This window comes from Myotis myotis, unplaced genomic scaffold (genome assembly GCF_014108235.1).
Source record: "Myotis myotis isolate mMyoMyo1 unplaced genomic scaffold, mMyoMyo1.p scaffold_m19_p_4, whole genome shotgun sequence".
NCBI classification, from domain to species: Eukaryota; Metazoa; Chordata; class Mammalia; order Chiroptera; family Vespertilionidae; genus Myotis; species Myotis myotis.
The window spans coordinates 91772677-91783606 of NW_023416346.1; the positions used below are offsets into that span (position 1 = coordinate 91772677).

Here is a 10930-nt window from a genome sequence, read left to right on the forward strand (position 1 = left end):
GTGAATGGCAAAAAGTAAAAAATAAAACAAATGAGAATATGTAAGGGAAATATTAGCTTATCAAAATGTCCTCTGCTGGTTCTCTGCTATGCACAAACTCATTTCATGTGTCCAATCATGAATCAGAGTCAGAATTGAGCCTCCAGCCTCTCATCCAGTACACCAGCCAGGAGGTTAGACTTCTTAGGGCTACAGTTAAACTTAGAAACACAGACAACATAACATAAATACACATATACATATACTTGCATACACGTAGGCACATTCAACCTTATCTAAATGCAGAGCTGTACACACTTGCATCCACATATAGAAATACACTGTCACACAGAGCCTTTTGCATTTTCAGAATAATAACAATAATAAAAAGATATTTATTGTGCATGCATAACATGCCAGACACTTTTATAAATATTTTACATAGATTAAATCATTTAATCTTCACAGCCACACTATGAAAAAGATGTAATTGTAATCCACATATTGCAGAAGGAAAAACTGCAGAACAGAAGTGTAAAGTAATATGCCCAAGGTCACCTAGTTAACAATCAGTAGAGTTGGATTGTGAGTCCAGGAAGTATGGCTCTAGTGTCTATGTTCTTAATCACCATACCATACTACCTTCCACAAAACATACTTGCACAATCACATGAATATACACAGAGAACATGTGTATGTCCATAACTATAAAGGTATCAGGGGAAACCCCATATAACCTTAAAAATTCAATCACATGTAGTTGTGATCACTTCTAGAAACAGACACATACTCATATAGGCAAAGATATATTTAATCAATATCATTCATAATGATGATAATAATGATGGTAGTTACCATTTATTAAGAGATTACTACATACTAAACACCATGTTCAATGGTTTATATAAATTATTTCACTAAATCCTCATCTTCAGCACATGAAATTGGGAAAATTCATTAAAAATTAAAAATCAAAGATATTCACAGATTTACATATAAATAGGAAATCCTCAGATATTTACCTTGGCTAGGCCTAGATATTGACCTTAATCAATAAACAAAACTATGGAATTTCCTACAAAATTACAGGCCCCTTTACACACAGTAGTGGTGCAAGTGTTAAATCTTCAATCTCCACATGACATTTGGCAGAAAGCTTTGATATAGGGGAGAACCCGTTCTTGGGTTACTATTTTCAAAACCTGGATGTTACACTGACCACTTGTGTAGACTTGGGTAATACTTAACTATTCTGAACCTGTTTTCTGAATAATAATATCATTCTTGAAGTAATACATTAGAAAACATATATGAAAGGGACACAACATATGTTATGTTTAGAACATAACAGACAGTAACTGCTCATGTCTTCTTCCTCCTCCATCCTGGCTACTGTCTCCCACATATACTACATTCTACATTTTTGCCCTAAGGGCTAACTTAAATCTTAACTGCCCCAGAAGGTCCCCTCTAGCCTTTTCATACCATTGTCTTCCAAAGGAATACTTATTCTGTATAATACCTAATTTCATTAAGTCATACTTTGTATTATTTTTACCTTTCTGCCACATGAACTATATTTTCAAGATTGAACTATAAACTCCTTGAGGGTGGATGTCATTTCTGAGAAGACATGGTTATGGGGGCCTTGTAAATGTACCATAAACAAGTACTTCTAAAGTGACATGCAGTGACACAAACATGCGTTTTCCCACCAATTGGTTCTGGTTCAAGTTTGCCACTGGTTCACAGAGTAACTTTAGGGATATTATTTTGTCTTGGTGAGTCTCAGTTTCCCTATATATAAAATAATAGACAATATAGTTCTTACCTTTTTGGGGTCATGGATGTTTGAGAACATAATGAAATGCAAAAACGTGGAACCACAAAAATGTTTTATATAAAGCGTTTTCCAAGAGTCTTTCTAGTTCTCATACTTTGTCAGTACTCTCACTCACTAATGAAACACGGGTTCACATGCACCTACTTATAGTACCACATATGGTCAAACAAATAGCCATGCCTTGGAACCTTCAATATGAAGGGAATATCCTTGGTTGAATGTAAGTCTGAATACAATATGGACCTCCTTCAAATTTCTTTCTCAGGGACATGCCAGCAAGGCTGTTGTACCTTAAACTTGCTTACCTAAGTAGAAATCTATCCCAGGTAAGAATTTCACAATTGGAGATACACATGGTAAACTTGAAAATATTCCCAGAAGAGACTGGTACATATCTTCAGCATACAATGAATAAGCAATCAAAGGTGGTGACTAATGACAAAACGAGCTAGACAATAGAACCTGGAAAAAAGTGCTACCTAGCATTTGCCTACTACATTCCACTTTACAGTATGCTTTTCATGTCTTCCATCTTATTTAATTCCAAAATTTTTGAGAGATAAGGATTGTATTCCCCATTTGGCATCCAGGGTACAGGCTTTGGGATCAGACTACTTAAACAAATCTTGACTCCATTTTTCCTAGCTGTGTGACTTGATAAACTGCTTCACTTTTCTAGTCATAGTATTTTAATTTTTGAAATAAAATTAATACTATTAGTTATACCTCAAGTAGTGTGAGGATTAAATGTATTAAGATCTGTAGGTGCATAGAACACAAACATGTGGTCAAATGTACAAGTAATTGATCAAAACATATTAGTGGTTATTATTATTACAGATGAGGAAATAGGTTTAGAAATGAAATTTACTAGCAGGCCAAAACTTTAACATTTTATGGATAGCCACAACACATACACACTCAAAAGTTCTCATACACATTAATACATACTAAGCATACAGGCACATATATATGGCTGAGATTAGTTTCTTTGGAAGAAATATGATATAATGAAAGGAAACAGAACTTTTGAGTCATATTAACTTAATTTGGAGTACTGTTTTCAGTTGTGTTTGAAAGGGAGACTTAATAGGCACCTGATAAATATGAGGAGACACCTGGTAAATATTAGCTTTCTTTCTTTCTAGTCACTGGCTTTTTTATTCCCAAACTGTATTTGTTGTTGCTGTTTTTAAATTTTGATTTTATCATATATTATCAAAACAGAAGAAAGAGAAAAAAATATAAAATTATTTTGTAATCATTTATATATCTCATGATAAGATTGAAAGTTATCAGATCTTAGAAAAATAGATTCTAGTTCTGGATGCATCATTTATCAGTTGTATGGCATTGAGCAAGTCACCTAATTTCCTGAGCCTTAGTTTCCTCATTTTGTTACTAAAAATAATCTCTGCTTTGGTCTCCTCAGTAGTTTATTATGAACATCAAATGAAAAGAAGGATGAGAAAGTCCTATGTAAATTTTTCACTTGGGCAGGGCTACTTTCTCTCAGCTGAGCCCACAAGAGGAAGTCTTAGAGAAAGGCCAGACTGAGGACAAAAAATAAAAAGGAAAGGTAAAAGGACAAATGAAATAGGTAAAATAAGCGAGAATCCTATGACAATGTAAAAACAGAGAGGGCAGAACAAAGAGGGAGATGTAGGGAGGAAAGTATGGAGGGGAGAGAGAGAGAGAGAGAGAGAGAGAGAGAGAGAGAGAGAGAGAGAGAGAGAGAGAAATGAAGGAAGGTCCACTTTACTTGGAATTAGACATAGTATAGTTAATATACATGAGATTAGGAGATTAGCCCTGGGAGAAGGTAAGCTAACAACAATTCAAGCCTCCCCTACCTTTACCTTACCTTCCTGTCATTCAAACATCACCTGGACCTGGTCACCATCATCCATGACAATTTGCATCACTGTTTTCCCTATAATTTGCAAGTTATCCCTTTAATGTGATAATGCTCTTTTCTCTCCTTTCATCTCCCTTTCTGAGTTGGGTTAGACTGAGATGGACAGGCTCATACTAAACAAGGAATCACTCAACTGAACACTGGAATGCTGAGCTATCTTTTGGGTCCTGTCTCTAATCTCAACATAATAAAACCCTCCATCCATTTTGGTCCTCTGCTTTCTTAGTGCTTTTTGGCTCTTTCTTCACCTTGTGACTCAAAATACGTTCCAAGTGGGGAGTTTCTCACCTTTGCTGGTTATAGGCCTTTCTTTACTAGGAGGGAAATTAGAGTATTAAAAGCCCCACATGGTTCCAGATAATACAAGTAAAATTTATGTTATTCTTTAATCAGTATCACCACATCCTAGCATGTAAGAAGTAATGAAATTGAGACCTAGAAAGGAAGGGACTCACCTGAAATCCTGGAAGCTAGTACTGGAACCTAACACTTCTGACCCTCCAGCCTAGGAATCATGTTCAGCATATTATAACCATATCATTCCTGGGACAATATGACTTCACTACATATTTTCCACTTGTATTAATGAGGCTGTTTTATTTCCATAGACTTCAGTTGTGGTATCATAGAAAGCATACTAATTTGAAATCAGAAGACTTGAGTTCAAATTCTATCTCTTGCCTGTAATAGCTATGTGACCTCTGAAAAAGTCACTTTCATCTATTTGAGTCTCACTTTTTTTTTTAAATAAAAAATGGGATGATATTTATCTCATAATATTTTTGAGGCTCAAAAATTAGATATTTGAAACCCAAGCAAGGGGTTGAGTGCAATAGATGTTCAGTAAAAAATTGAAAGCATCATAGATTCATATGTCCTTAAAGACCTTTAGAAACTATATTTTTTCAACCCCTTAATGTGACATACAAAAAACTGTGGCCAGGGTGGTAAAGGGGTTTACTCAAAGTCAAGCAGCCAGTTACTGACAAAGCCAGAATTTGAACCTATGTTTTCAAAAATATTTCTGCTAATTAGACCCTAAGTGTGAGAAACAATTTAGATTTTAAGCTAACAGCTTAGTTCACCTATCATTTATTTGCTTACTCTATATGAATTTGGATCTAAAACTATGAAACCAAATGGATGTTTTTAAGTGTTTGAACCTCTTATTTATATAGTCCTCAGATACATCACTTCAACAAACCCCTCAACCTGTAAATTGGGAGATCAGCGCATTATTTCAACAGAAAAATTAACTATTTTCTATAACTCCAGTATTGTCTCTGAGACAGTCAAGCCAGTGTGGTCCTGTATGTACATTTTTGGAGGGAGGAACAAAAGAAGCCTATTGTTCACTTTAACTTTCATGCACACTCAGCCAGGCTTTCTCTAACTTTTCAGCAACTGAATTTCTCTCCCAGTGGCCCAGGACTCCCCTAAACTCAGATGAATAAATGTTTTGACGAAGAAAGGAAGGTGAGATAGGGCTTAAAGAGAGGAAAGAAAGCTTACCTTTGTTAGAGAAAACCCTTTTATATTCATGTCAGCAGCCTAGTGATGCTGCACTGCAGACCCCAGCGTGAATCTGCCAGCTCTGCTCAGTCAGTATCCTGGGTTACACGGCCTTTCTCATAAATTAAGTCCAGGGCTCCAATATGGCTAGTGTTACTGGGGTGGGGTGAATGGAGGCGGGGGTAGAGATGGGTACTGTCCTTTCCAGAAACTAAACTACTGGAATGTCTTGTTCCACTGGTTTGGTACAAAACCCGGGATGGTTCTTTAACCATATCCGGGTGTTTTCCAAATCCTGGTTAGGATCTCAGGAGGAATTACAAAGGGGTGGGCTGCATTTCTGTTATCATGGATTGCTAGTTGGCCTTTGCTGAGAGGAGGAGGAGAATGCACTGCCAGTGTGGCCAAAGCTCACAGATTCCAATAGCTCCGTTTATGAAATGGGATCCTTTGTAACTGTTATTGGTTTAAGAAGAGCCCTCTTCCACCACCAATTGTTTTCTTCTTGCTGTGAAGCAGTTATTAACCCTGCTTGTTACCCTGAGGCCATGGTTGCTTAGTAATAAAGAAATATAAAACCGGCAATAAAACAAAGAACTTTCTACATACCAGGCCCTATGTTAACCAATTTGCATGCATTTTCTCATTTAAATATCCTGATACCCTGTGAAATGGACACTAATTCTCTTTACAACTAAAAAATATAGGCTCTAAGAGAGAAGGTAACTTGTTCAAATTCATACAATTAGGAAGTAAAAGAGGGAATTTTACTGGGTCTGTCTAGATTCTTAGCCACCACACTACCACACTGCTGCTTAGGGGAGAAACACAAAGCCTTTTTGAGATGAAGGAAGTGACTTCACAATTACTGAGTGCCTGCCACTGCTAGATATTTTTATGAGCATTACCTCTGCTTCTGCCATTTCTAGAAGCTCCTAAGGTGAAACCCCAGGGCTGTATTAAAAACAGGTTCCATAGAGGAGACTGGATACAACTAGAAGATAGCCTGGATTAATATAGGTCAGCATCCTAAAAACAAAGATCCAGAAGAATTGGAAATATTAAATTTTAACAAAAGTAAACTAAAAAAAAAAATAAATAGCAAAACGGGCCCTAAAATTTCCTTGTTTCTGATAGCAAGTGACTTAGGTTCAAGCACCGCTTGCTCTGGCAGTAATCAGCTATGTAGGTTTGACCCAGACTCTTCTCCAAGCCTCAGTCATTCTATCTGTATGAGGGTCTTGAGCTAGCTACAGACCCTCACAGATCTATACATTTATATATTCAGCATTCCAACAAGAAGGCACATTCTTGATATTAAAAGTGGAAGAGAAAGAGGTTTTAAAGTTACAAAGTATAAGGAAAGAATGAGTACAAAGTAAACAAAGAAAAAATGAACTATATGCCTCTTCTGAAAGAGCTGCATCTACCCACCAGACCCACATATGGAAAGGAGATAGGTATAATGGCGGTTCTAGCGCCTAGTATCCTTACTTTATGATGAGGAGATCTTGGTTCAGAGCAGATACTGTCCTCTAGGCAGGCTCAACACATCTTTGTTTTCTGGATTTAAAATGTCAAGGGCAGGGTCCAGGGAGGAGGACTTTCAAAGAATGAGCTGGTGGGGCAAAGTCTGAGTCATAAACCATTGGAGGTGGTTAAAGGTTCCTAGACACTTAGGAGCTGCCCCACAAACTGCAGCCCAGGCTAAACCAAGTAGAAGCATTGATATGGAGAAGGAAGAAACCACCAGCCCCGGATCTCTCAGAAATGTTCAATGATTGAGGGAAGCTGAATCAGGACACAGCAATTGTTGGGGTTATCTGCCTCTTCCCCCACTTGGCACAGATGTGGACCTTGAAGCTAGAAGCGGTAGGAGGTGACCAAATCCATTAAGTTGGGATCCAAGTCCAGGTTCTAAGGCATTTATGATAGGGAGGGGAAAGGATAAGGTCTCTGCTCTGACTCATGAAAGACAACAAGAAGCAGGTCATATAGACACACTGAGTCAACACAGTAAAAGCTGCAGGAAGCCAACTTGACCAGGTCTCAGAGTTTGTATTATTCATTCAGCAATTCATTGAGTGGGCACACAGTATCTTCCTCTTTTGAAAATCCTGAATATATTTCTGGTGCCTTTCATCAAGTGTCACCTAAAAAGAGTTTAATTTGATACCTATAGATCAGGGATTGGTAAACTATTTTAGTAAAGGGCCAGTTAGTAAATATTTTATTTGCAGAACATTCAGTCTCTGCCATAACTCCTAAAATAGGCCAGTGTAGCATGTTGGGCATATCTCTGTACCAATAAGAGTTAATTTACAAAAACAAGCAGCAGATCAGATTTAACCCATAAGCGGTAGTTTGAAAACCACCATTGTAGACTGTTTTGCAATATTGACATTTACAATATGAAACATTATTAAGAGCATAAAAACTACAACCAGACACCATAGATTGAAATACCAACTCTGTCATTTTCTGTTTCTGTGACCTTGGAGAATTCATTCAATCCTTCTAAACCTCAGTTTTGCCTCTGTGAAATGGGGATAACAATAGTACCTATTTCATAGGGCTGTTATGAGGAATGAAATAAAAGTATTCATATGAACTACTTATCACAGTGAATGGCACATAGTAAGTGCCCTAAAATGAGTTATCATTTTTTAAAAATTTTCAATAGAAAAAGGAAATACAAATTTTTCTTTCCTCATTGTTAGAAAATACATTGTACTAATTCATGATGAAACAGAAGAATGTTTGTAGAATCCTGGCTTTAAGTTATAATTATGCTACTGAAGAAAACAGACTGCCCTTGCTGGTGTGGTTCAGGTGGTTGAGCATTGTTCCAGGCACCAAGAAGTCACTGGTTTGATTACTGGTAAGGGCACATGCCTGAATTGTGGGCTCAATCCCCCTCAATCCCCAGTAGGGGGGTGTGAAGGAGGCACTCAATGGATGGTTCTCTCATGGATGTTTCCCTCTCTCTCCATCTCCTTCCCCCCCTCTCTAAAAATCAATAAAAAACATTTTTTTTAAAAAAGCAAACAGAGTAATCCTGGACAGGTAAGTTTGCCTTTATGGGACTTCATTCTCTCCCCATAAAAATGGAGAAAATATTTTTGATTTCTCTCTTTTCTCTCTCTCTCTCTCTCTCTCTCTCTCTCTCTCTCTCTCTCTCTCAAAATTTTGGCAGCAAAACCACTTTCCCAAATGAAATCTTACAGTACACACACACACTATGTTTGCAAAATGAAAGTGGAGCTCTTCTGATAAGGCTAAAAGAGAGAAAGGAAATGGGCAGGGCTTAGGGGATCCAGGGACCTGTTCAACTATACTCCTACCCACCAAAACAATGTGGTTAACCCGGGTGCACCACTAAGAAACTTCAACAGCACTGAAAACACATTTGTTTGAGAAACACAGGAACAGAATGGGCTTAAAAGTCAAGATCAATTCTGTCACTAACCCATCTCTTTACTTATTCATTTACTCAATATTTTAAAGTTTACTGTGTATAGACAATCACAAGGACATGGCTTTGGAATGGCTACAAAGATGAGAAGACCACAGGGATCTTCATACTAGGGGGCAACACTATCTAGTATGAGAAGTGTGGGGTTTGGACTCAGAAAGACCAGGTTTAGATCCTGGCTGACTCCTTCTCAACTGTGTGACCTTGGGCAATTCACCTAAGCTTTCTGAAATTCTGGTTTCTCATCTTTAAAATCACAGCAATATTAGTTTCATTAGTGTAATATTGTGAGAATTAAATAAGCTGCCACTTCCATGAACACTTAACACAGTGCACAATACCTGGGGCACCTTCTATTAATGTTCCTTTCCTTGTCATCTTTCTCACAGTGAAATTTAGTGACAGTGTCAGGTACCTGGTGAAAATAAAAATCTGCAGCAGGGCCCTAGCATAGCTAGTTTACTTGCTTTACCTCAAGACCCTCTGATGAGCTTGCTTTAGCCATTCTTAAAAAGAAGGCCTCTGGGAAATGGTTCAGGGGTGCAGGGGACAAGAGATTGTCGCCTATCGGCCACACCTCTGAAGCTACTGCCCTCCCTTCTCATTCCCCACTACCTTTGACCAGCAGGCTTCAGAAGGCTTTGAAAAGATTGATTACACTTCTATGATGTGTGATTGTCCTGGGCTTGAACTCTGTTTCTTAATTCTACTTGCTGCTTTCTTCAATCCTCCAAGGCAGTAGGTTTCATACTTGTGCATGCACCAGAATCCCTTGGAGGGTTTGTTAAGGAATCAAGTTTCTGCTTCAGTAAATCTGGGGTGAGGCCTTGTAATTCACATTTATAACAAGTTGCCAGGTGATACTGATGGCACGGGTCTGAGGGTCACACTTTGAAAACCACTGCTCAAGCCTAAGGGACTCACTAGTTTCTTCAGACTGGCCCTTGAGTTCTCGCCATTCCTGGTCTTCAAGTATCCAGTTTTTGGCCCCAGATCAAAAGTATAGCTATTTATTTCAGTTTCCTGGTACATTATTCATGTGGAGTCCCCCTGAGTATCTTCCCAACACCTACTTTCCCATTCCTTTGGCTCCAGATCCATCCTGCCTTCTTGTGTGAAACCTCCTTTCCCTTTAATGCTCAGTTAACATGTCTTGTTTTCTGGTGGCATTCCTTGAACAACTCTATGAATGGCATCAGCTCCTCCTGCCATCTCTCCTCTATACTCTCATGTAGCTTCCTGATTGTGGGCTCTGGGCACATACAGTTCTGGTTTGAATCTTGGGAAAGTCATTTCAGTTCTCTAAGACTCAGTTTTTCATCTGTAAAATCAGGCTGTGAAAATAAAAGAGTGTCTGTAAAAAGGCTTGTGCAGCACCTGTTGCATGGTAAGTGATCAGTAAATGCTAGTCTGTTTTACCTTATTTCCTCTACTTTCTTCACACCTACCTACCTTCACATTTACTACTAAGAGCTGGCAGCAAATATCACAGAATGATATCACAATGCAGAAATAAAGTTTTTCTCTAGTATGAAAAGGCATGGTAAGTGAGAGAAAGTGATACAACATTTAAGAGAAATGAGAGCCACAAACTTTAATGTCCTTCAAGATCCCTGCCTTCTCTCTCACTCCCAAATTATGTGATATTTATATTCTATAAATCTTTTTAATCCACCCACATTTCTCCATCTTCACTGACATAGCCTTGGTCTCTTAACTGGATCACTGTAATAACCTCCTCACTGTTCTTTTGCCTTTATTCTTGACCCCAAAATCTGCTCTTCAAATAACAGCCAAAGCTATTTTTTCCAAAACACAGAGGTGATTATATCTCCCCCTTACTTAAAATCCCCCAGCTGTGGAGTTTTATTGACTGAAATTGGAGTAATACAGAGATTAGCAAGGCCTCTGTGTAAGGATGACATTCAAACTGGTGAAATGTTCCTTGCGTTTTGTGTTTGTGTGTGTGAATGCACATATAGAAATATCTCCAAGATTTATAATCATGTTAAAGGCAAAGTACAGAATAATGAGTATTTTGTATTTGCTACACACACACGCACATATGCTTCAATGTATACACGTATATGAAAGAATAACTTTTTTCTTCTGCAAAAAAATCAAAAATATTTTTAACAGTGGTTTCCCTTAGAGAGAGCAACCTAGTGGGAGGAAGGTGACTTTCATTTTTCATTTTGAAGTG

General features: G+C 37.9%; 1 non-coding gene across 1 annotated transcript; it reads left to right on the top strand.

Moving 5' to 3' along the window:
- The first annotated feature begins 10571 nt into the window (after positions 1 to 10571).
- On the top strand, positions 10572 to 10680 carry LOC118654840. The gene has a single exon (XR_004967099.1). It is a non-coding gene; the product is annotated as a U6 spliceosomal RNA (small nuclear RNA).
- The last annotated feature ends 250 nt before the right edge of the window (positions 10681 to 10930 follow it).